Here is a 24983-nt window from a genome sequence, read left to right as displayed (position 1 = left end):
GGTATCACTCCAGTGAATTGTTGAACCTGAAGTCCTGAGTGGTAACCTCCAAATTCATAGCCAGTTGCTCAGAAGTGCAGGTAGCATGAGAAGGCAGATGGTGTCTTGTGGGGCCCCAAATCCGTGGCATCTCTACTTCCACTTCTACTCCCATGTATGAGCACATGTGTGTGCGCACACACACGCACTCATACCCTTAGACAGGGCATCTGGCAAGCTGACCTGCTCTGACACACAAACTTTCCTGGGAGGGAGTAGCAGAAATTAAGTAGGACACTTTGATACTCCTCTGATAGAGCTGAAATTCTGACCATGGGGTGGAGCAGCCAGGGTGTGGTCATTGATGCTCTTGCCTAAACAAACAGAAAAGTCTGTCCAACATCAAAATGCTCCAACAGAATGTGGGATTGGAAAGCCCTCACTACTTACATTAACATAGATGGAATTTTCAGTAGGTCTGCAATCTGCTTCCCTGTCCAGGTCCTAGAAACTCCAGAATCTCTGTGGAGTTACCTGCTTGGGCATTTATGGCTCTGTGGACATGCTTGTCACAGAGTGCAGGCTCTAGATCCATAAGAACTGGCCTTGACCTCCGGTACCACATCCTACCTGCTCCATCTCCTATGTGCTCTGTGGCTGTGGGAATTGCCTATTCTCTCTAGGCCTTGGTTTCCTCATCTGCAATTTGGAAAGTGCTTTTGCTTTCTGTGGGTCTGGAAAGGGTGAAATGAGATTATATTTTGTGTGATACCTGGTAACTTGGACATATAAGGTGTTCAACAAGTAAAGATTTGGTTGTACCAAACAGTGCAAGAGAGCTGCCTGTCCTCTTTGTCCTGTGTTGGGGATAGTGAGGGAGCCCACATTTCCTATGTGCTTATATGTGCCAGGTATAACTTTGGGTGCTGCCTAGGTGCCCTCCTCGGGTCTCAGATCAGGTCTCCCAGGACAGTCTCATGGGCTGGATTAGAGAAACCTGGAATGACTGTAACTTCAACACTATATGTGGGCCAAGCTGCCAAGATGAGCCCAGCATTAAGTCCAAAGTGTTTATCCAAACCAGAGGTGCATAGGTAATAACAGGCTGCCAATGAGTCATTGGGGAAAAGTCGGGGTCTTGAACATCTAGAGGAGGAAATGGGTAGTACCTTTTCATTTAATTTGTATCTACTGAGCTTTCAGAGGTATGTGCTGCTGCTGTTATCTTCACAAGGAGTCTCAGGCTGCAAGAGGTGAAAACCAAGGGCACTTAAGTAGCTGAAGCTGAAGTCCACACTTGACCCTTCCCCAAATCCATCTCTTGCTCCTTCCATAAAATTTCCTATAATTAAGTAATGACTAGTATGCCCTTTTGGCCAACCCCCCAATTGACTCCTGAATTATCCCACAACAGAGATCTCATTACTGCCAGGAACGTGGCTCCAGCCTCCCCTACCTCAGCTACTAATGAGCACCCTAATTTGATTGCCTCCAAATGAATGTGACGCAAAATTAAAAGATGCCAGAAGACACTGTCATAAGTCAAATGAGTTGGCTTCAATTTATTATGCTTTGAATTCAATTATACTTGAATCCAATCCTCTCTGAATATCAATCCAGCTGCTGGCTACAGAGCCGTAACTGGAAAGGGCTATTTTTATTTCATTTCAGCCAGCTCCATTCGGCTTGAGCTCCTCAGTAGCATTGTATGGAAAACCTCAGCTTCGGTAGGTCAAGAGAGTTCAAGGCCAGTTGCTGAGCCTCCTGCCAGTCAGCCAGCATGTTTCCTGTCTGGGAAGGAATTCAAAGCAATGTACAAGATTAAAATGGTCTAAAAATTATTTTTAGTGCATAAACATTTCAAGAGACTACATAAAAGGGAGTTCTGCAGTCATGAACTTTGTTATGTGATGGGTCACAGGGGACAAAGTGATCAGAGGTTGAGGCTCACCCCAGCCATAAACTCTCTGTGTGAACTGGAAAAATCACCAATCTTTCCCAGTTTCAGTTTCCCTATTTGAAATAATGAGGAAATTGGACTCCAAGAACCATTTTTAGGAGCCCTGAACTCCAGTTCTATTTTCCTTTTGTTCATGTGTGTCTACCCACGGTTTGACCTTTTCATCTGGATCCTTTGGTTGCCTCTAGGGCTATCTTACTGGATGGTCAAATGTTAGAATTAGCCAATGGAAAGTTCTGGGTGGAAGGCAAAACTATAGAAAGAGAGAGGTCAGAGTTCCCCCATCATCCAAGATGCATCCCTCTAAAGTTCTAGCTCCTGTTCAAACTCCTTTCTACCTCTCTAGACCCCTTTTCGTGTTCTGTGTACCTTGTTTCCTCTTTGAACCTTTTGTCCCCATGGGTGTTAAATCATCCTAGAGTTACTTGACTTGTTTCTGTGTTCCTTCACATCCCTTGTTTGTTCTTTTAACTACTCACACTTCTGTAAGGAATATTTGCATTAACATCTCTGTATGTAAACCATCTGGGATGAATATCATTTCCTGCCATGATCCTGAATAATGCAGATACAAAATCCACTTTTTAAAAATATTTGGTTTTAGTTGTCAATGGACCTTTATTTTATTTATTGATAGGTGGTGCTGAGAATCAAACACAGTGCCTCACACGTGCTAGGCAAGCACTCTGCCACTGAGCCCACAAAATCCAGTTTTTGATTGAGGCTTCTCATGGAGGATTCTCCAAGGAGAGGAACTGTAGCCAAGAAAAATGGAGGATCTTGGTTAGGGAGACAGGCATGCAGCTGGGGCAGTCTGGGAGCTTTGAGGCTGGGCCAACCAGGGAGAGGCTTTCTTATAGGCACTAGTATCCTCCTGTAGGCATGTCCTGGGAGCAGGGAGAGGTGGTGACCTTGCAGGAGAGCTGAGGGCCTGGAATTGTCTGACCTGGCTTTCAGAGAATGGGCCATAGTGCTGCACAAGGACAAAGAGCATGAGGGAAATGTTCCATCCCCACCCCTACTTGGTCCTACAGTTGAATGTGGGAGAGTGAAAATCCTCTGACCTAAAGAACAAAGTGTCTTAAGAGAGCTCCCAGAGGAGAAAGATTCAGGAAGAGCCAAATCAGATGGTTTATTCTGAAATGGGACTCTCAAATGTTCAGTGACCAGGGCACGGTGTCATAGTTGTGGAAGAACTGGAAGGAGAAGAGTCCCTGAAAATAATGGAGTGTGAGGCAGGGAGATATAAAGGGACCAGGTCTTGCTTTTGCTTTGGGTCAGTGACCATGAATTGCAAGGGTGGCTCAGGAAAGGGCTCAATAAGGGTTATTTATGCCTACTTGCTTTGGTCAATGACCCAGGCTTCTAGGAGGGTGGTGGAACATCCTAACGGGATGTTGGGTCTAGGAGTCTTATGTCAGGGAGCTAAGCCAGACTGGAGGAGCACTCTGCAATGAATATCAGGCCCAGTCATGAGCAGTTCTGGGGCACAGGCTGGTCAGTATCCAGGGCTGCAGCTACTGCCTCAGGGTCACATGGCTGGGGGCACTGAAGTTGGTTTTGGTGGCTCATATCCTGCACATAGAGCTTCCCCCTAGAGAAGTGAATACTGATTTACCTAAACATACAAGGGAAGAAGGGGCTACTAGGAGGGATGGAGTCTCTGTTATTGCAGGTGCTCAGGACCATCTGAAAGACTAGGACTGTTAGAGAATGAGTACGGATGTCAGAGATGAATGTTGATGAAAGCAGATGGCTTCATGGCCTGGGCTCTGGGTGGCTGTGCCCTGAGTCAACAGGAAATTTGATGTGAGGAAGCCAGACTAGGACTTCTTTGTGAGCAGAGGTTAGGATGTAGGCATGTAGGTTAGGATGTAGGTTAGGATGTAAAGCCTAAGAACCTGCCTAGAATCCCAGGAAGCAGAAAAAAATGAGATTCAGGCAGAGGTCCCTCAGATACTCTCTAGTCACCTATCAGGCCAGGATGGCAGGCCAAGATTAGGTAGAGGAAAGAATCAGGGACCAAGTAAGGTGAGTCCCCCATTGTGGATAAAGGCTGGGGACAGATGATCCAAATGCCTGGGAAATGGATGGGACAGAGGCAGACATTCTTCTTAAAATACAGACACCTTAGAGTCTCCTGCAGAGAGAGAGAGAGAGAGAGAGAGAGAGAGAGAGAGAGAGAGAGAGAGAGAGAGAGAGAGAGAGACAGGAAATCCATTCCTTCATTTGTTCTTTCACTCATTCATTTGTAATTGCTTTTTGATTAAAGTATATGAATTTTGCCAATTGTTTGTACATTTTGAGTTTTAAATTTGTTTTTAATTGACAGATGATAATTGTATATTTCTATGGGCTCACTGAGATATTTTAGTACATTTTCTCATTGAGTAGTGATCAATTCAGGATATTTAGATTGTCCATCATCTAAAACATATATCATTTCTTTGTGATGAGAATGTTCAAAATCTTCTCTTCTTGCTATTTTGAATTAAAAATATAATATTGTTGGGCTGGGGTTGTAGCTCAATGGTAGAGTATTGCGTAGCAAGTGTGAGGCACTAGATTTGATTCTCAGCACCACATACAAAAAGTAAATAAATTAAACAAAGATATTGTGTCCATCTACAACTTTAAAAATTTTAAAAATGCGGGGCTAGGATTGTGGCTCAGTGGTAGCACACATGCCTGGAATACATGAGGCACTGGGTTCGATTCTCCACACCACATACAAATAAATAAAATAAAGGTCCATTAACAATTTTAAAATATTAAAAAAATTAAATGCATATAATATTGTTGATTATGTATTTTTATGTTTTTTACTGATTTTTTCATTTATAAATGACAGTGGAATGCATTACAATTATTCTTACACATATAGAGCACAATTTTTCATATCTCTGGTTATATACATTATATATTCACACCAATGTGTGTCTTCATACATGTACTTTAGATAATAATGATCATCATATTCCACCATCATTAATAAAAAATACCTCCAAACCCTCTGCCCTATCTAGAGTTAGTCTATTTCTCCCATGCTCTTCTCCATATCCCACTATGAATCAGCCTCCTTATATCAGAAAACATTTAGCATTTGGTTTTTTGAGATTGGCTAACTTCACTTAGCATTATCTTCTCTAACTTCATCTACTTACCTGCAAATGCCATGATTTTATTCTCTTTTATTGCTGAGTAATGTTCCATTGTGTATAGATGCCACATTTTTTTTATCCTCTCATCTATTGAAGGGCATCTAGGTTGGTTCCACAGTTTCACTATTGTGAATTGTGCTGCTATAAACACTGATGCTGCTGTGTCCCTGTAATATGTTGTTTTTAAGTCCTTTGGGTATAGACCAGGGAGAGGGACAGCTAAGTCAAATGGTGGTTTCATTCCCAGATTTCCAAGAAATTTCCATACTGCTTTTCATACTGGCTGCACCAATTTGCAGTCCCACCAGCAATGTATGAGTGTACCTTTTCCCCCACATCCTCACCAACACTTATTGTTGTTTTTCTTCATAATAGCTGCCATTCTGACTGGGGTGAGATGAAATCTTAGAGTGGTTTTGATTTGCATTTCTCTAATTACCAGTGATGATGAACATTTTTTCATGTATTTGTTGAATGATTGTTTATCATCTTCTGAGAAGTGTCTGTTCAAGTCCTTTTTCCATTTTTTGATTGGGTTATTTTTATTTTTATTTTTTTTGCTTAGCTTTTTGAGTTCTTTATATACCTTAGAGATTAGTGCTCTATCTGATATATATGGGGGAAAGATTTGCTCCCAAGTTGTAGGCTCTCTATTTATCTCACATACTGTTTCTTTTGCTGAGAAGAAACTTTTTAGTTGGAGTCCATCTCGTTATTGATTTTTTATTTTAATTCTTGTGCCACAGGAGTCTTATTAAGGAAGTTGGGCCTAATCCCTGATGGAAATTAGGGCCTACTTTTTCTTCTATTAGATTCAGGGTCTCTGGTTTTATTCCTAAGTCCTTGATCCATTGTGAGTTGAGTTTAGTGCCTGGCGAGAGATAAGGGTTTAATTTCATTTTGTTGCATATGTATTTCCAGTTTTCCCAGCACCATTTGTTAAAGATGCTATCTTTTCTCCAATGCATATTCTTGGCACCTTTGTCTAATATAAGATAATTGTAGTTTTGTGGGTTAGTCTCTGTGTCCTCTATTCTGTACCATTGGTCTACCAGTCTGTTTTGGTGCCAATACAATGCTATTTTTGTTACTATTGCTCTGTAGTATAGTTTAAGGTCTGGTTTAGTGATGCCACCTGCTTCATTCTTCTTGCTAAGGATCGATTTAGCTATTCAGAGTCTCTTATTTTTCCAGATGAATTTCATGATTGCTTTTTCTATTTCTATGAGGAATGTCATTGGAATTTTTATCAGAATTGCGTTAAATCTGTATAGTGCTTTTGGAAGAATGGTTATTTTGATAATATTAATTCTATCTATTCAAGAAAAAGGAACATCTTTCCATCTTCTTAGGTCTTATTTGATTTTTTTCTTTAGGATTTTCTTTATAATTTTCATTATATAGATCTTTCACCTCTTTCATTAAGTTGATTCCCAAATATCTTTTTGAGGCTACTGAAAAAGGGATAGATTTCCTCATATCCCTTTCTGAGGATTTGTAACTGATATACAGAAATGCCTTTTATTTATGGGTGTTGATTTCATAGATGATGGATTTGTAAACAGACTGGGAACATTTATTTTTTTTAATTTTTATCTGTTGAAAACAATTTTTTTTTCTAAAAGGCATAACGTGAACACTAATAACAGTGATTCCAATTCGATTTTTTTTCTCCATGACCCTAAGATTTTTTTCTCAAATGGAGTCCCAGTGGTAAATACTGATCAGATCAGCATTTCTCATTCAAATCTCAGGACATTTATCCAAATATTAAAAATCATTCACAGATGTCTTGTGGTCAATGAAATGCAAGAAAATAGGAACAAACCAAATAAAAGAGAAGGTTGATGGTGAAAGGGAAGTTTTCAACCTTAGCCCTCCCCATCCTGGGTCCTTACCCCTCCTCCTCCAGGGTCCACTTCTTTCACACATGTCTATTTATAGCCCTTCTCCAGAACTCCAAACAGCACACCCTCTTATTTCTTGATTCATCTGTAGAAAGTTGACTGACCTCCTACAATGGTAAATAAGAGAAAGCTTAATATATATATATCTATATCTATATATATAGATATATATATATATATATCTTTTTTTCTCTTTACATCTTTCTAAAATTTTATTGTTTTATTATAATTATTTAAGTTTTTCTGTTATTTACCTTAAACATTCTAAACTCTGTAATTGTACTTTGATTCTGAATTTCATTGGCCTCAGTCAGGATTGTGGATGACTGGACAGTTTGGATCTCTTCCTATCCCCTCCAACTTTCTTTTGGAAAGGTTCTTTCCTGTTGTTCCTGTTGTCCCTATGGACCTGGACTGCTGGCTGGCCAGTCGGTGCACACTATGTTCTTGACTATGGCCGCTGCTGGACACTGAGCATGTTCCCCAGTCTGGGTTGTTAAGAATCAATCCTTCCAGAACTTTCACTATAACCACTGTTACTTTTCTCCAGAATTACATCTAGTAGAGAAATGCAAAGTTGTCTCTTATAGGTACCCTCCAGGCCTCTCCATGTGGAGAGATCTTGTCTTAGCAAAGAAACCCAGAGGGCAAACAGAGGTGAGGAAGAAGGCTTGTGGGAGAAAATAAGTTGTGGTGATGAGAAAGACTGCTAGATACACCTCACCTCACCCCAGTCTAATGACCTTCACAGTTACATGAGCTTGAAATTTCATTATCAGTGTCAATGAATTGTATTAGCTTTCTGAATAATATTGGAATGATCTAGGTTTATTGAACACTCCACCTCACATATAATGAGAATTAACACCTAAGATGCCTGTACTAGTTTTATAGAGAAAATTATGCACACATTGTTTACCTAAAATATAACAAATCTTATAAATTTGGGGATCAGAAGTCTTAAATGAGTCCAATGGGGTTAAAATCATGATGCCTATAGGACCAGTGGAAACTCTGCTGGAGGCTTTGGTGGAGAGTTGTGTTCTGGGATTTTCTGGTTTTCTGGTTTTCACCTCCTCCTTGCATTTCTCATGGCTCTGCTCTGTCCTACTCCTCTGCCTCTCTCTCTTCCCATCAGGGACTCTTGTGATTACATGAGGCCATCTGGATTAGCCAGGATAATGCTACATGAAGAGTCTGTCTCCTAGACAAGTGTTGAACTCTCTCATCTAAGAGCAGGCCTCCCTTCTACTTTTGCCTTATACTTTATTCCATGTAAGTTCCTGAGCTTATATTTCAGTGATTTCTCTAGGAGAAGAGGAGGTGAGGAATAAATGGATATAGAATGGGAAACTCAATGGGGTTTTGATAATCATACGGGGGAAAGGCCTGGACCTTGGCTCTGGGGCAGGGGGCAGGGAGTCAAGTTGACATTTGCTCCTTTGCCTGTGGCTCCCTCTCTCCCTCACCGTGTGGCCTTGGGTGAGCATGTTCCCACGCTGATTTCCACATCCTCCTCATGTGGAGCAGGTTTCCAATAAACTGTTCTTGCAATGTGTCATCAATACTATGGTTACGTGAGGCAAACAATCTACCAACGGAGCTGTATCTCCAGCCCAGTACTGGTTTGTTGTTGTTGTTGTTGTTTTGTTTGTTTTGCTGTTTTTTGTTTTGTTTTGTTTTTACCAGCAACCCTGGAAATGGATCTAAGCCTCAGGTGGCACCAAGTATTGTCCCAGGAAAGGAGTGTGTCCCTGTTGGAGGGGACAGCTTCCTGGTGGCTGAGAGGTAGGTCAGAGCTATTTTAAGAAAGTTGTCCATTGAACACTCTATCATTTGAAGTCTCTACCCACCCATCCCATTTCAAATAAAACATACCACATTCAACATCCTTAAATGATGTGTATACATAACTGTAAAAGTTACACATATAAGTGACATGCAACAACCAGTTTACTAGCTGATATAATGTTACCTATTATAGGCATTTGACTAATTGCTGGCATGGCATACAAGCATACATATTGCAAAGCATTCAATTCATAAGACACTTTTTCAGTTTTGTGTATTTTAGACTACTCACTTGTTTTTTATGTTTTGAAAGTATACCTTAGCCTTGGGTGGGTGGGGGGAAACAGAAGGCCCTGTATTCTGGCCCAATAATAGACAAAACAGTCCTGAGAAGTGATTTGTTTGGAGATGTCAGCCAGGATTCTGGTCACACCAACAGCCTGGTATCCAGGCCACAACTAGAGGCAGGCATGATCTCCCAGACCCATAGATGGCTACTCCTGTGGAGACAGCAGTTACAAACCTGGCCTTGATACCTGTGGGCTTTATGACTTCAGACAGATTTCATACTCTTTTTGGTTCTTTAGTGTTCTAAGGTCCTTTGACCTCTAGAATATATAAGATTTGCTTTAAGTTATGTGCTCTTATGTATGCCCCCACCTTGATCTTGAGACCATGAGAAAGCCTACTGTTCAGAAGGACTAGGGGGAACATTGTTAGATATGCATTTTTCTTCTTGGCAAAGGGGGACAAGGAGATAAAGTGCTCAGTTTGTGGGTGAGGATTGTGCACCTTTTCTTAGATAGCACACATTCCTAAGCTCTTTATCTTCCCATTTGCTACTCTAGAATTGCAAAAGCCTCAAGCCTGATACCTGTCCTTCATGCTGATGGGGTAAATAGACTGACATGGTCCCTGAGAGAAGTGAACAGAAAGGCCAAAGAGCATCCGACCAGAACCCACTATGAAGCCCAAAAGGAGCAGGCACCAGCCAGGGAGCATGTTGGTGGCCCCATCATGGACAGTAGAGGTAAGCATGTTAGCTTCATCCATTTGCTATGAGCTGGTCCAGTTGGAACTTAAAAGGGATGCATCAGGCGGGAGTGGGGGACTTGGGAGTATGATGTCCAAGAAGACTGGATACTGCTAGCATTCAGCTCAGGGAAATGACCAGGCTGGTGGTACAGGATTGGGAGTCAGAGTTCAAGGTACCATGGCCACCCTCTCCCAAAGGGTAGGTCCAAGCTAGGGATTATTGCTCTCCTAAAAGCAAAGTCCAGGTATGCAGGCAGGATGTGTAGCCATACAGAAATATGACAAGTACTATTTCTGTTGTATCATTGTAAGTTTTGGAAGTACATGTTGAACTTATACAAGAAAAGCATTGGAGATACCACTTGAAGCACATGGAAAGTCTCTTCCCTAATGAGATTCACATTGCAGAAAAGGAGGCAAGCACCTCCTTCCCTAACAAACAGTGTATGTCAATACAGTAACTGCACTGAAGAATAAAACAAAGGGAGGAGAGAGAATAATGATGGTGGGAGTGAGATTTTAGAAAGGTAAATGAGGAGTGGTTTCTAGAAGGAGTCAGAAGATAAGTCTTAGTCAATTTTCTGTTGCTATAACAGAATGCCTGAGTTGAGTGATTCATAAAGAATAGAGGTTTCTTTGTCTCACAGTTCTGGAGTTTGGGAAGTCCAATATAATGCTGACATATCTGGTGGTGACTTTATGCTGTGCTGTAACATGGTGGGGAAGTCGAAGAGCAAATGAGCATGTAAGGAACAGACACAAGCAAGAGGGGCAGCCTTACTTTAGAACAACCTGTTCTTGTGTTAACTAATCCAGTCCCAAGAGAGAGATGTCAGCCCCTCCAAGAACCTCATCACCTCCCAGCCCCACTTACACACTCTGCCACAGTGAAATTCCAGCAGTAGTTATGGTGGCAAAAGCTAAAGCTTAGATCTGTCCACAGCAGCTAAGTTTAGAGAAGTGATGCTACTGACCCAGTGACGCCTACCGGTCAGAGCTGCTCCCAGGCTGAACTTCTCTACTTGGCCCTCCTCACTATGTCCACCTATTGGGACCAAGGTCTGAGCAGAGCAGACACTGCAGTGCAGGGTGTGTGCCCCCAGGTTAAGGGACTCCAGGCAAGACAGAACCTGAACATTCTGGACTCAACTATTTCTTCTGCTATGGTTCGATCTCTACCAGAAGAAATTGCAGACACCTGAAAGAACATTTGTGTAATGTGGTAGGAAATGGGAGTGAAAGATGTATGTGGCATGGTTGTGACATTAGTGGTGTAGCATAAATGCTAGCACACACCTAGCATGTGAAAAACCCTTCATAAGTGGTAGCTCCCTGCCCCTCCATTGCCTGGTTTAGGACATGACAGCTGGCTTCTCCTGCTGAGCCTAGAGCCCTGTGCATTATTGGCACTTTCCTGAAGTTTTCTATTTGATTTGCATGAACACTGAAGTATGGTGATGTGTTCCTCCTGCTTTGTCATTTCAAAGAATCTGCTTCATACACTTGGTTGGGGGGGAGGTATAAAGGTACTCAATTTTACCTACCCAGCCTCAAGAGATTATTGTGCATGCGTGCGCGCGCACACACACACACACACACACACACACACACACACACATCTAACTGCTCAGACTGGTACAGCTACTAAGGATACTGCAGGACCTTAGGTAATACTTGCTGATCTCATTTTTTCATACTTTAGCAGGAGAAGAAAATTCCTCTAAGCCCAGAGCTGCAGAGCTCTTTGTGAGCAGCATGAAGTCTTCAATCATCTTGTGGTGGACAGGATGATCTGTGCTTCAGGAATCTGCTTATTTGATAACTCAATTCTAAGGCTGAGCCTCATTTGTAATCAGGAATGGCACACCCCACGGAAACCTAGAATCCAATTAGGCCTTGGACTGCTTCATTTCTCATTCCTCCTACATAGCCTTGCACTGGCCCCTGCTTCTGGACTTTCGGCTCCTTGAGGTCTGCAGAGCAGACTTCCTCCTGGACCCCTCACAGCAGACACACATCTTGGAACTATCCCTCGAGGAGACAGGCTATTCTTAGTCCTGGGAGCTGGGACACTCAGCACAATTTCAGGTGTTTAGTGAGACATTTCATATCTAAAAATAAAGATGATATCCCATCTTAGGGCAGGTATGGTCATGGCATATCATCAGACACTGAAGCATTAGATGCCTATCTCCTAGTCATCATACTGGAACAGAAACACAGACATAGACTTTTATACTGTCCTGGGTACAGAGAAGCCTCTAGTTTGAATTGCAAGTGATTCTCAGGGGCCCTTCAGTAAAAAGCACAGAGACCATTTAGCACAGAGTAAAACATTGTGCCCCACTTCTAGTTAGAAAAAATTAACCTTTGGTAGAGAAGAAAAAAAGGGTCAAAATTAAAAATAACTTTCAATAAAATTTAAAGACTTGAATTTATTGACTGAAAGGTGAATTGATATAATGAGGTCATCACTGAGACTGACCTTAATAGAATGAATGTTTGACACAAGGAAAATAATCCCCCTAAGAGTTTCCAATGAAAAATGATGTCATAAATAAATACGACCACAACGATCACCCTCCACAAGAGCCTCATGGACATCCACATCTAAGGAAGCATTTGAAGGATGCAGAATAAGGATTCTGAAAATTTTCCTCTTGAACAACAAGAACACTGTTAAAACTCATCAAAATTAACTTTTTCAGAGCTCTGGAAGTTAACTGAGGGCTCTCTGTAATTCAAGTAACATTTATTCAAGGAAAATTATTGAATCTCCATAAGAACACCAAGCATTATGGCGTTTAAACTTGACTTATTCCCACCCTCCTCTCCTGATCTCCACTGTAGAATGAAAACAAAAGGCCTCACAGACCTGGCTGCTGTGCAGTCCAGCAGCCTGGCAGCCACTGCAGAGGACAGAGCAGGTTTGAGCCCCTTTAAAAATCCCATCCCCAGGGATCTCTCACTACTTTATCTGTCTGACAGCTCCCTGGAAAAGCTCCATTCTCAGGGATTTATTTGACCTGGTTCAGAAATTATTCTGTGTGAACCGCCTCATCCTGAGGGCATTTGTCACAAACAATCAGCTTGGGCTCAGGGAACTCAGCAGTGGTAGGGAGCCTGCCTAGCATGTGTGAGGCTCTGGGTTTCCCCCAGCCCACAAAACAAAACAGAATGAAACAGACAAAAGGTCCTAAGAAACAAATGAGCAAAAACCCTAAAATCAATCAGCAGAAATTTTTTAATACTGCAGTTCCTGAGAGGGCAATACCAATCTGGAATCATAAGAGGGTTAAAAAAAAATGAGGACAAACTTGGGAGTGAGATTTTTCAAGAGGTCCTGGAAAAGCTCCAAAATATTCCTGGGAATCTGGAAGTCCACATTCATGTGAAGAGTCAAGCAGATGCAGGAGACATACCTACCTAGGGCTTAGTGAGTGAGCTCTTGATTGACTTTGAGGCTTTGTAAGGTACTTGCTGGAGCACTGAAGACCCGGTCCAACATACAAAGAGTTTCTTAACAAAGGAAGGGAGATTTAGCAGTAAAAGAAACTGCATCATTAGCTGGTCACTGTACTAACCGAGGCAAGATTCCCATGCCGGCATATGACAAAGAATTATATAATTAATAGATGATAATAAGTTAGTAGAAAAGTAATTAGATATTTGGTCTGGAAAAGTTAATAAACCAACAGAAATGGTACCAGCAGCAGTAATAGCAGTAAATATGACAATAAGACAAACCACAAACCCTGAAGGGGCATCGTGTCTTATTTTCAGAGATGACACATTAGTTTATTTAAAGTGTCCATTAAAAAATGCATAATAAAATAAAGACAGGAAAGTATGACCCATTTACAGGGTAAACAACAACAAAAAACCCTAAAACAACAACAACAAAACTCTGCTATCGATAGAAACCCAGATATTGGATTTATTATCAAAATTTTATATCAACTCTTCTAAGAATGTCCAAAGAACTAAAGGAAAACTTGCTAAAGAATTAAAGAAAACTATAAAAATTATGTCTTAACAAATGGAGAATATAAATGAGATAGAAATTATAAAAAGAGGACCATATAAAATTTTGAAGTTTGAAAGAACAAATGAAATGAATTATTCACCAGAAGGACTCAATAGCATATTTGAGTAAGTAGAAGAAAGACTCAATGAGTTGAAGATAGATCCATTGAGACTTCAGTGTTAAGAACAGAAAGAAAAAAAATTTTTTAAAGTAAGCAACATTTCAGAGACCTGTGCATGACACTAAGCTTAGCAACAGATGCATTGTGAAGATACTAGATGGAGAGAATAGAAAGGCATAGAAAGCATATTTGAAGAAATAATTGCCACAAATTTCCCATTTTTCGTAAAACATTAATTTGCATACTTAAAAATTTCAGGGAACACCAGGTAATTTGAACAAGCAAACAAAACCCCCATGTACACATATTAGAATCCAAACTATCAAGAGCAAAGGGAGAATCTTGAAAGCATCAAGAGAAACACAAACCATCATGTCCAGGCACTCTTCAATGAGAGTAAGAGAAGACAGAGTGAAAGGGGCACTTGACCCACCATTACTGACTGTGAAGATAGGAAGGGGCCTATGAACAAAGCAGTGTGGCTAGCTTCTAGCTAGGAAACCATCCACTGACAGCCAGCAAATGGGAATTCAGTCACAGAACTTCAAGAAACTTAGTTTTCCCAACAACCAGTATGAGCAAAGGAACTTCCACAAAGGAAAGCACCTTCATGACATCTATTTTTAACTTAGTAGGACCCGTGCCATCCATCATACCCATAGAACTGTAAGATGATAAATGTGTTGTTTAAGCTCCAAGTTTGTGATAATTTGTTATGCTAACATCAATACTGAATGTATTGTCCAACGATTGTGGAATGAAATAATAAAAATTGGAGTAAAATAAATGGAGGTCATAAAACATTAAATGAAAGGGGGAAAAAGAGAAAGCCCAAATAGTTGTTTTGTTAAAAAGATCATCAAAATAGAGAATTTTTTTAGTTATACTAACCAAGAAAAAGAGAAAAAATATTAACATATCAGGAATGAAAGAAGGAACAGCACTATCAAGTTTCAGCATAGGAGTATCATAAAGGAATATTATAAACAATCATATAGCAGTAAGTTTTATTCCTTAAGTGATGTGGGATAATTTCTACAAAGATATAAATTACCAAAACTGACTGAAGAACAAATATAAAATTTTTAAAGACATGTAATATGAAATTGAATTAGTAATTAAGACATTTACAACAAAAAATGCTCAGCACCAGATAGCTTTACTAGTTAATGCTATTTAAAATTTAAAAGAAACATTATCATCAATTCTTTATGATCTCATCCAAAAATAAAATAGGCAACATTTCCCAACTCATTCTATGTCATCATTCTCATTATGATACCAAAACCAAAGACATCATAAGAAAACAGCAGACCAATACTTCTTAGGAATATTGATACAAACATTCTCAAGATAATACTATCATACTAAACTCAGCAACACATGAAAGTGACTATACAACATGACTAAGTGGAATTTAGAACACCAAATTTGGTTTAAAGTAAGAATGCTAAAGGTATATGCCATATTCTAGAATGAAGCCCCAAACCAAATAATCTCAATAGATGCAGAAGAAGCATTCAACAAAATTAATATCCTCTCATGACAAAAATGCTCATCAAATTGGAACCATAGGGACCTTGTAAAACTTGGTAAGGAGCATCTATAGGAAACTATAACTGACATTATACTCATGAGTGAAAGACTGAACTTTTTTTCTAAGTAGAGGAAGAAGGAAAGGAAGTCTATACCAGTTCTCCTTGACATTGTATTGAAGGTTTGAGCTAGGAAAACTATATAAATAAACAAAAAAATGAATAAAAACAAATGGCATCCAGATTGGATCAGAAGTAGTAAAACTGAACTCATAGATTACATGATCCAAGGAATTCACAAAATATCCATTAGAACTAATAAATGAGTTAAGCAATTATGCAGGCCCAAGAGCAATCTAAGAATCATTTGTAATCCTATAAACTAGCAATGAACAATATGAATATCAAATTAAGAAAGCATTCAATTCATGACAGCAACAGAAAGAACAAAATACTTAAGAAATTTAACAAAAGAAATGCAAAACATGTACAACTAAAAACTAAGAAACACCACTGACAAAAATAAAGAAGACAAAACAATGGAAAGACATTCCATGTTTAAGGATTTGGAAGACTTAATGTTATTAAGATGACAATGCTTTCCAAGTTGATCTATAAATTCAATGTGGTCCCAAAGATAACCTGAATTTTTTCCCCATCAGAAATTCATATGGAAATACAAGGGACCCAGAAAAGCCAGTAAATCTTGAAAGAGAAGGACACTGTTGGAGAATTTAGGCAGTATGTTATTGGAAAGGGGATAGAATTGAAAATTCAAAAATAAATCCTCACATTTATTATTAATTAATTTTTGACAAAGTTACCACGGTGATAATTTAATGGAATTTTAAAAAATTCTTCAATGAATGGTGCTGAGACAAGACATGCACATGCAAAAGAACAAAGTTTAATATACAAAAATTAACACAAATTGCATAAAAATGCTACATGTAAAGATTAAAACTTTATAACTCTTAGAAGAAAATGTAGGGGTAAATTTTATAACCTTGAGTTCACAAAGAATTCTTGGACATGCGATGAGAGTATGAGTGACAAAACAAAAACCAATCTGGACATTATTAAAGTCAACCTGAGAATGTCAACAGACAACCCCTAGAATGAGAAGAGGATATTTGCTAATTAAATACTTGCATGGGAATTCCATAAGGGACTTGTTTCCATAACATATATTTTTTAAAAATCTTATTATTCAACAATAAAAGGCAAATAACCTGATTAAAACATAGGCAAAGGACTTGAATAAAGGTTTCTCCAAAGAAGATACACACGTTTCCTCCCCCCCCCCAAAAAAAAACATGAAAAAGTTCTCACCATCATTAGTCATTAGGAAAATACAAATAAAACTCCAAGAAGATACCACTAAACAGGCAGTAGGGTGGTTTTAATTAAAAATGAAAATAACAAGTCTTTGTGAGAATATAGAAAAAGTAGAAGGCAGGTGTAAATGTAAAATGGTGTAGTCACTTTGGAAAAGAGTTTGGAGGTTCAAAAGTTAAGTGTAGAATTACCATGTGACCAAACAGTTCTACATCTGAGAACATACAGGATAATCAAAACATATGTCCCTGTAGTATGCTATTTCTAAGTCCTTTGGGTATAAATCAAGGAGTGGGATAGCTAGATCAAATGGTGGTTCCATTTCCAGTTTTCCAAGGATTCTCTATACTGCTTTCCAGATTGGCTGCACCAATTTGCAGTCCCATCAGCAATGTATGAGTGTACCTTTTCCCCCACTTCCTTGCCAATATTTATTATTGTCTGTATTCTTGATAACTGCCTTCTGACTGGCAAGATAAAATCAGAGTAGTTTTGATTTTCATTGCTCTAATTATTAGAGATATTGAACATTTTTTATATGATTGTTGGTTGATTGTATATCATCTTCTGAGAAGTGTCTGTTCAGTTAAGTTCCTTGGTCCATTTATTGGTCCCATTCTGTAGGCGCTCTATTCACCTCACTGATTGTTTCTTTTGCTGAGAAGAAGCTTTTTTAGTTTGAATCCATCCTACTTATTGATTCACAGTAACTAAATTGTGGAACCAACCCAGATGCCCTTCAGTAGATGAATGGATAGGGAAACTTTGGTATATATACATGATGGAATATTACTTAGTGTTAAATGAGAATAAAATCATGGTATTTTCAGGTAAATGGATGAAGTTGGAAAATATAAAGCTAAGTGAAGCAAGCCAGTCCCAAAAAATCAAAGGCTGAATGTTTTCTTTGATATGAGGATGCTGACTCATAAATGATGATGTGGGGGGATCATGGGAGGAATGGAGGAACTTTAGATAGGGCAAAGGGGAAGGTGGGGAAGGGAGGGGGCAAGAGAGTAGGAATAATGGTGGAATGAGCTTGACATCATAATCCTAAGTACATGTACAAAGACACAAATGTTGTGAAAATACTTTTTGTATAACCAGTGACTTGAAAAATCGTGCTCTATTTGTGTAATATGAAATGAATTGCATTTTGCCATCAAGTATAACAAATTAGAATAAATAAATAATTTAATAAAGATTAAAAAAATATCCATCACACGGGTTTGTTGAGGGCTCAGATTAGATAATAGATAATAAAACATTAAGACAACTGCTAAAAAATATGTCCACACAAAATGTGCCACAGGTATATTGGTAGTGGCATTATTCTTAATACTTGAAAGGTAGAAGCAACCCAATGTGAACTGAAGTAGCAGTTGTAGTATTTCAATTTCTGTGGTGGGAAAGGGAGTTAATTAGGAAAACAAGGCAGGTTCACTGAACTCTGTCAAGTGGAGGGATCAGAATCCACAATTCACAGGAAAACAAATGCGAAAGACTTTAAATATATGGATGTTCAGAATTTCACTTTTTATCAAAGGCAGATAAATTAAAACATTGAATCACTTTTTACTCACTAGATTACTGATGATTAAATTTTCAAAGTTTACTCAGTCAGTGAAAAAATTAGAAAATTGATACTTTATTGTTATTTGGAATGTTATTTAGGATGCAGTTAAGCAAAATTTGTCTCAGCTACAATTCACATGCTCTTTTAACTACAAGTATTTTATGAGTCTCCCCTATGACTGCACTGTTTGAAATTGAATGCAACTTGATTTAATGCAACATGATTTACAATAGCAAATGAACAAAACAGCCAAATTGAACAGAGACTGGTTAAAAAAAAAAGTATGGCATATTCACAAGAAAAATTTTGCCTCTGTGAAAAAGTAGATTTATTTACTAGGTTATCATACACCATAGTGTAAGAGCAAAGCTGAAAAATTGGGGAAAAACACATATATTTGCACATTCCTAACAGAAGTTTTGGAAGTATATAAAAGAAACATTAATTGTGGTGGCTTGGGGTCTGAAACAGGAGAACTGCGAGTTCAAAGCTAGCCTCAGCAATTTAGCAAAGCCCTAAGTAAGCAACTTTGTGAGACCCTGTCCCTAAATATAATATAAAAAGGGCTGAGGATGTGCCTCAGTGCTTAAGCACCACTGAGTTCAATCTCTGGTACCAATAGTAGTAGTAATAATAATAATAATAATAATAATAATAATAATAATAATTGTGAAACTTTTTGGAGAGACTTTGGCTGGGACTGGAGTGGTATAGAGATATATTTTTACCATTTACCATTCTGTACTGTTTATAAATTTTTTTATCAAGCATGTGCATTAATTATCTTGCCTTTTAATTTTTTATGCTTATGATACTTTGATTTTTTTATTTTTTTATTTTTTTTATTTTTTTATTGGTTGTTCACAACATTACAAAGCTCTTGACATCTCATATTTCATACATTAGAATCAAGTTTCAAATAATTATAGATTCATAGAAATTCACAAGGAGTTGCCCAGTTTCTCTGAATGTTTACCTTTTACCTTCTACAATACAACATCAAAATCAGGAAACTTGACATAGGTACAATGTGTGCCATTCTATGACATTTTGTATTGGGTAGATTTGTGTTACCCTCAAGCTACAGACTGATTCCATCACCACAAAGATCTCCCTTAGGCAATGTTTTTGTGCTCACGCCACCCCCTCACTGGCCCTAAAGCCTGGTAACCACAGATCTATTTTCCAATTTTATAATTTATCCTTGGAAAAATTCTTCATAAACAGGATCATACAGTATGCAACCTTTTGAGAATGGCTGTTTCACTTAGCCCAGTGTCCTTGGGTTCCATCCAATCTGTCGCATGTATCAACAATATGTTTCTTTTTATTGCTGAATCTTGGCATGGATGTATTAGTTTATTTAACTACTTATTAACTGAGGAACAGTTTTTAGTTTGGGGCTAATATGAGAAAGAGCTTGTTAAAGAATTTCGAGACATGTCAGTAAAAATATCCTCTATGAAAGAAAACTATTGATGAGATGGATTTGATTGAAACAGAAAACTTTGTCTCTGCAAAATATTCTGCTATGAAGATGAAAGGACAAGCTACCTATATTAGAAATTAGGTTCAAAGCATGTATCTGATGATGGACTCCTATCTAGAAATATAAAAGAATCTCAAAACTCAATAGTAAAAAGCAATCCAACTAGAAATGGAAAATAAATGAAGAGGTATTTTATGACAGAGGCAAGTAAGTATATGAAATGAGGCTTAACAACACTAGACACTGAGGAAATGCAAATTAAGATCATCATATAAAATCACTACAGTCTATTAGAACAGCTAAAATTAAAAGGTAATGACAAAAGTAAATGCTAGCATAGATGTAGAGTAACTGGATTTCTAATACCTTATGGAAATATGAAATAGGACATATGGCCACTCTGGAAAATAGATGGCAACTTCTTAAAGCAAGTAGGTAAGCAACAGGCATTCACCATATTACCTGGCAACAGCAGTCCTGGGCATTTATCAGATAAAGGAATGTTGAAGTCCACCCAGAAACATGCATATGCATGTTCATAGCAGATTTGTTTATACTATTTTTATTGGTGAATGGTTTACATAAAACAAAATTTTACAAATCTTAAATGTTGAATTCAACATATTTTGTTAAGAGCATACACTCCTGCAATCCACTGTTTATAAGATTTAGAGTATTCTAACACCCTACAATGTTTCTTTGTGTCTTTTCTAGCTAATCTATGCCATGTCACTCCACCCCTAAACCCAAGGCAATTGCTAGTTTGATTTCTTTAGTTTCCATATAAATGTAATCGTATATTACATATTTCTTTATGTCTGGCTTATTTTCCTCAGGAAGATGGTTCAAGCATTCTTCTGTATTTAAAGTTTATCAATAGTTCATCTCTTTTTTATTGCCTATAGTATTAAATCATATGTGTACACCCAAATTGTTTATTCATTCTCTTTTTAATATTTATTCTCTTTTAAAAGTTTCATGTTTTGTCTTTTTAAAAGTGAAGCTTCTATTAATATTGTGGTATTAATCTTTTGTTTAGAGATTAATTTTTACATTTTTGGATAAAATCCTAAGAATGTACTAGGTTACATAGAAGGGTATATATTTAAATTGATGAGAAGTGATCAAATTATTTTCCAAAGTGTTAATGTTGTTTTACTTTCTCACCAATAACATATGAGTTGTTCCTATTTGATATTTTAAAATGCACACATAGTGTTTCTGTATGTATTGGTTGTTTGAAGATATTCCAGTGTGAAGTGTTTTCTCAAGTCTTTTGGACATATTTTAAATTGGAATTTTATTATTGAGTCGTAAAAATTTTCAAACATTGAGAAAATAAGTTTTGTGAGTATTTTCTTCTAGTTTTGACTTACCTATTCATTTTTTTAGTGATAAAATTTTAGATTTAGGTGGGGCCCACTTTGTTATTTTTTTTTCCTCTATTTTGCTTAACTACTTTCTATGTCATCTAAAAAAATATTTTCCTAATCCAAGGCAGTGAAGACATTCTGTTTTGTTGCAGAAGCATCTTGGATTTTTCCAGTCAGGTGATCTGGCAGGTCATTTTTCAGGGTGCAGGGAGTGGCAGTGACCCACCATCCCACTAGGGTCAGGATGGTGAAGAGGTTTAAAAACAATTGGAAAAATGAACTGCTCATCTGTGAGAATACCCCACACTCTATAAAGCTATAAAGCTGAGGAACAAAAAAATCATCTAACTCTCACCACCCAGTGCTGGGGTGGGACAGCATTATCCTTCAATAGCCCCTCAGCTTTCCCTGGCCAGCTCAGTGGGTGTCAGTTTCCAGGCCATTTAGCCTTCCTCCTGGTCAGCATCAGCCACTAGAGGGCACTGTGAGAGCAGGTTTCCAGGCAGCATGGAACCACTCTGAAGCAAGGATGCAGACCTGGGCCCTGACTGCCTGTCCAGGGTAGACAGGGGAGGCAGGGATGACTTCACTCCACATCTGCAAGGGACTCTGTCTCCATCTGGTGTATTACCTCAGAACACAGAGCTGGAAATAAAGCCATCAGGAAAACAAAGGAGCCCAGGAAGAGCAGGTGGGGCTGAAAACAAAGACAACAAGTCCTTGATCTTGGCACAGAGTGATGTGGGATGTGACAGGGCCTGGCAGCCAGGACGTGTCAGCAGTCCCCAGGTTGGGAGGACGATGGTCTACATCCCACCAGGCCAGGGGCAGAGTCAAGATGACTGAGTCCTGTTTCAGTTAGGACCAGATGGGGAGGGGTTGGGGCGGAGACCTTATCTGGGAGGAACTGTAGACAGCAGAGACGGGGTGATTGTGGGAGAAGTCATGGCTCACCCATGGCCAGCTGCTCAGGTACTCAGGGAGGAAAAGAGGCACTGAGTCTTGGAGAGGAAGATGTGGCTTCCTGGAAGCAGCTGACAGTTGCAGGCAGAGTGAACCAAGCATGGCCAACCAAGACACCACCTGGGGGTTCTCGTCTGAGAGAGGCTGATGGGAATCCAGGTCCACAGCATATTACAGAAACAGGGACAGCCCTGATCACCTGCTGGAAACCCTAGAATTCTATCAGAGGATAGCCCCAGGGACAGGCCCAGGGACAGGAAGAGGCTGGTAGGGGAACAAAGGTAGTCATGGGCCACTGGAGCACCAGGCATGACCTACCTGGGCACAATACCCTGAGGGAGCGTGGACACCTACATGGGGCTGTGACAGTACAGAAACTTCAGGCTTAGGCCTCAGGGTCACAAGAGAAATTTCAGGTGTCAATGGTCTCAGAGTAGCAGCTGTGAAATTAGTATCTTCTTCTCACTGAGAGGAAAGAGGTGGTCTTGGGTACATGCAAATATTTAGAAAGACTTCTCAGGACCAGCTACCAAGGCCACACTCTTCCCAGGGAATTTACCTAGGACCACAAAATACTGGGCTATAAGGCTGAAGGGAATTGGTTGCATGTCAGACCAGAGTGTGGAAAGAGGTTCAGTGCTGGCCCCTTCCCTTCAAACTCAGCTACACTTTTTCACCATCCATCCTGAGGACAGAAACCTTACTGAAACCCAGGCAAGCTACTTCTCCCTGCATGCCCTGCAAAGCTTCCCCACTGACCTTGGGAATCCTTTGAACTCCTCAGCCTGGCAGCATGGGCCTTCCTTCCTTGGCCTCTGACGTCTTTATCTGTGGACTCTCCCACCTCTGCAGGCATAAACATGCCATTCCTTTAGGGTGTCTGGTACAGACCGGATTCCTTCTGCCATAGTTTACATTCCTCCCTCAGCCAGGAATATTCTTTCATATCCTTTCAACCTGATAAGCACAGAGTTATTCTTCAAAAATATTCAAGCTTCACCTCCCCTATCGAGAATGATCTGCCCAGCCCCAATCTGGGGGCAGGGAGAAGGCTTGGTGACAACATATGTTGCTAACCACAAATCCGTTTTCCCCTGCTTTATCCCTTCCTAAAGAATCCTGATTTGCTCAAATATTCAACCCCCAGAAAGGCAACCCTTCTGTAGCTCAAGGACACACGCTCAATAAGTCAAGCTGAGCACAATAGCCCTTTCTCCACAAGAGCATGAAATCAGTGCTAGGTGTGTCTTCAGGGCATGAACTGGGGGTGCTGGGGCGGCAAGTGGCAGAACCTAAAACAAGGGCTGGGGCCGAGTTTGTGCCAAAAGAGTTGAGAACAGCTCTCCACCCTACTTAGATCCTTCCCAGACCTTTTTCTCCAGTGTTGTCTGAGGATTCCTTCCATAGGGAAGTCCAACGGGCCTACAGAGTCTTCTCAGAATCACTGATCAGAAAGGTTTGGTCAAAACTCACTGCCTTGTAGAAAGTTTTTTCTTTTCAAATTTTCTATTCTTAATTGTTGTTGTTTATTTAAACATATTCACTGAATACCTGCTATGTGCTAGACCAAATATTCAAATATTCAAAGTACTTGCCTTTATGGGACTCAGAGCTTTTCTTCAGGAGACATATAACCAGATAAGACATTATTAGGGCAGGAACACTGTAGTAAAAGAGAGCTCTTAGTTGCTAAAAAGAACATTCACTGAACAGTTAAAAAAGAAAAATAAAATTCTGAAAGCTTATTGTCAGCTCACAGAATCCCACACAGGATGAAATCCTTGTCTCAGTCCACACTGTAGGAGAAATTCAAATTCCGTTCTCTGGATCTTGTTCTAGCCTTGTCTGCCAGTTAGTGCTGCGATGCAAGTTAAAGGATCCAGCCCCTTTAATAAAAATAAAAGCCTTGATCTGAGAATGGAGAGAGTTCAAGAATGCAATCTCTAACAGAGGGTTAAAAGGCAATAACACAACGCACTATTGTCATTACAGAGCAATGGCAAAAGTCTCATAAAGTGGTGAGACTTTTATGATGGTATTAGTGACCAGGGAATATCTACTGCCAAAGAAAAATAAGAGCTGGAAAATAATCAAAGGGATAAAAATGGATTCAATTCGGGAAGGTTGCCTCGAGGTAAGACAGATTCACGTAGAGCTGAGCTCAGTTCTGGATACAGCAAAGACAGGGAGGCCAAGGAGCAGGAGGAGAGGGTCAGTGGTAGAAAACTACCAAGAGAAAACATCAGGGTCAGGGAGATTCTGGCTAAAACGATGAGACAGAATTTTTGTTGAAGACAGGCCAAGGTCATCAGACATCAGATGCAGTGGATGAGGAGTGACAAAGGCAATCAGATATGGAAGATGGGGGCTCTTGCTGCGCTGGCTTCAAAGGGTTCTTGATCAAACTAGACTTTATGAGGAAGCGTACTGATAGGCTTAGGAAAAGTTTCAGGAGCCTGATTAAATTTTGGCTAAGCAAAGCATTTTTGTCACGACTCCCTTATTTTTCTCCTTTGCCCAAATTATGGCAAGTAGACTTTAAATTTTCTTTTAAAACATGAAAGTGTAAAAAAAGAAAAAAAAAAACCTTCTTAGTGTAACTGATGAGAAGTATCCAAAATGTTATTCCAGCAAAGCTGATTTGGAGGTGCATCCTGGCCAGGACCTCCTGTTTCCTGAGTCACATGAGAGTCACCTAATAGATAACACTCAGCTGGAGCCACTTCTC

At 39.4% G+C, this 24983-nt stretch overlaps 1 protein-coding gene and 1 long non-coding RNA gene across 2 annotated transcripts in view; one reads left to right on the top strand and one right to left on the bottom strand.

Annotated features, from left to right (window-relative positions):
* LOC101957151 (neuropeptide Y receptor type 4-2) overlaps nucleotides 1-20850 on the top strand; it is a 57879-nt gene extending 37029 nt beyond the window's left edge. Inside the window, exons 3-5 of the transcript XR_013436297.1 lie at nucleotides 8697-8795; nucleotides 9647-9828; nucleotides 11536-20850. The gene's annotated coding sequence lies outside the window, so the exon portion shown is untranslated. The remainder of the gene's footprint in view (nucleotides 1-8696; nucleotides 8796-9646; nucleotides 9829-11535) is intronic.
* Nucleotides 1515-23279, bottom strand: LOC144376165 (uncharacterized). Its single transcript, XR_013436313.1, has 2 exons — nucleotides 23015-23279; nucleotides 1515-1770 (listed from the first exon to the last, which is right to left on the bottom strand). It is a non-coding gene; the product is annotated as an uncharacterized LOC144376165 (long non-coding RNA).
* Nucleotides 23280-24983: the final 1704 nt, after the last annotated feature.

Source organism: Ictidomys tridecemlineatus, chromosome 1, assembly GCF_052094955.1.
Source record: "Ictidomys tridecemlineatus isolate mIctTri1 chromosome 1, mIctTri1.hap1, whole genome shotgun sequence".
NCBI classification, from domain to species: Eukaryota; Metazoa; Chordata; class Mammalia; order Rodentia; family Sciuridae; genus Ictidomys; species Ictidomys tridecemlineatus.
The sequence above is the reverse complement of the archived record's forward strand: the minus strand, read 5'-3'. Positions and strand labels throughout refer to the sequence as shown.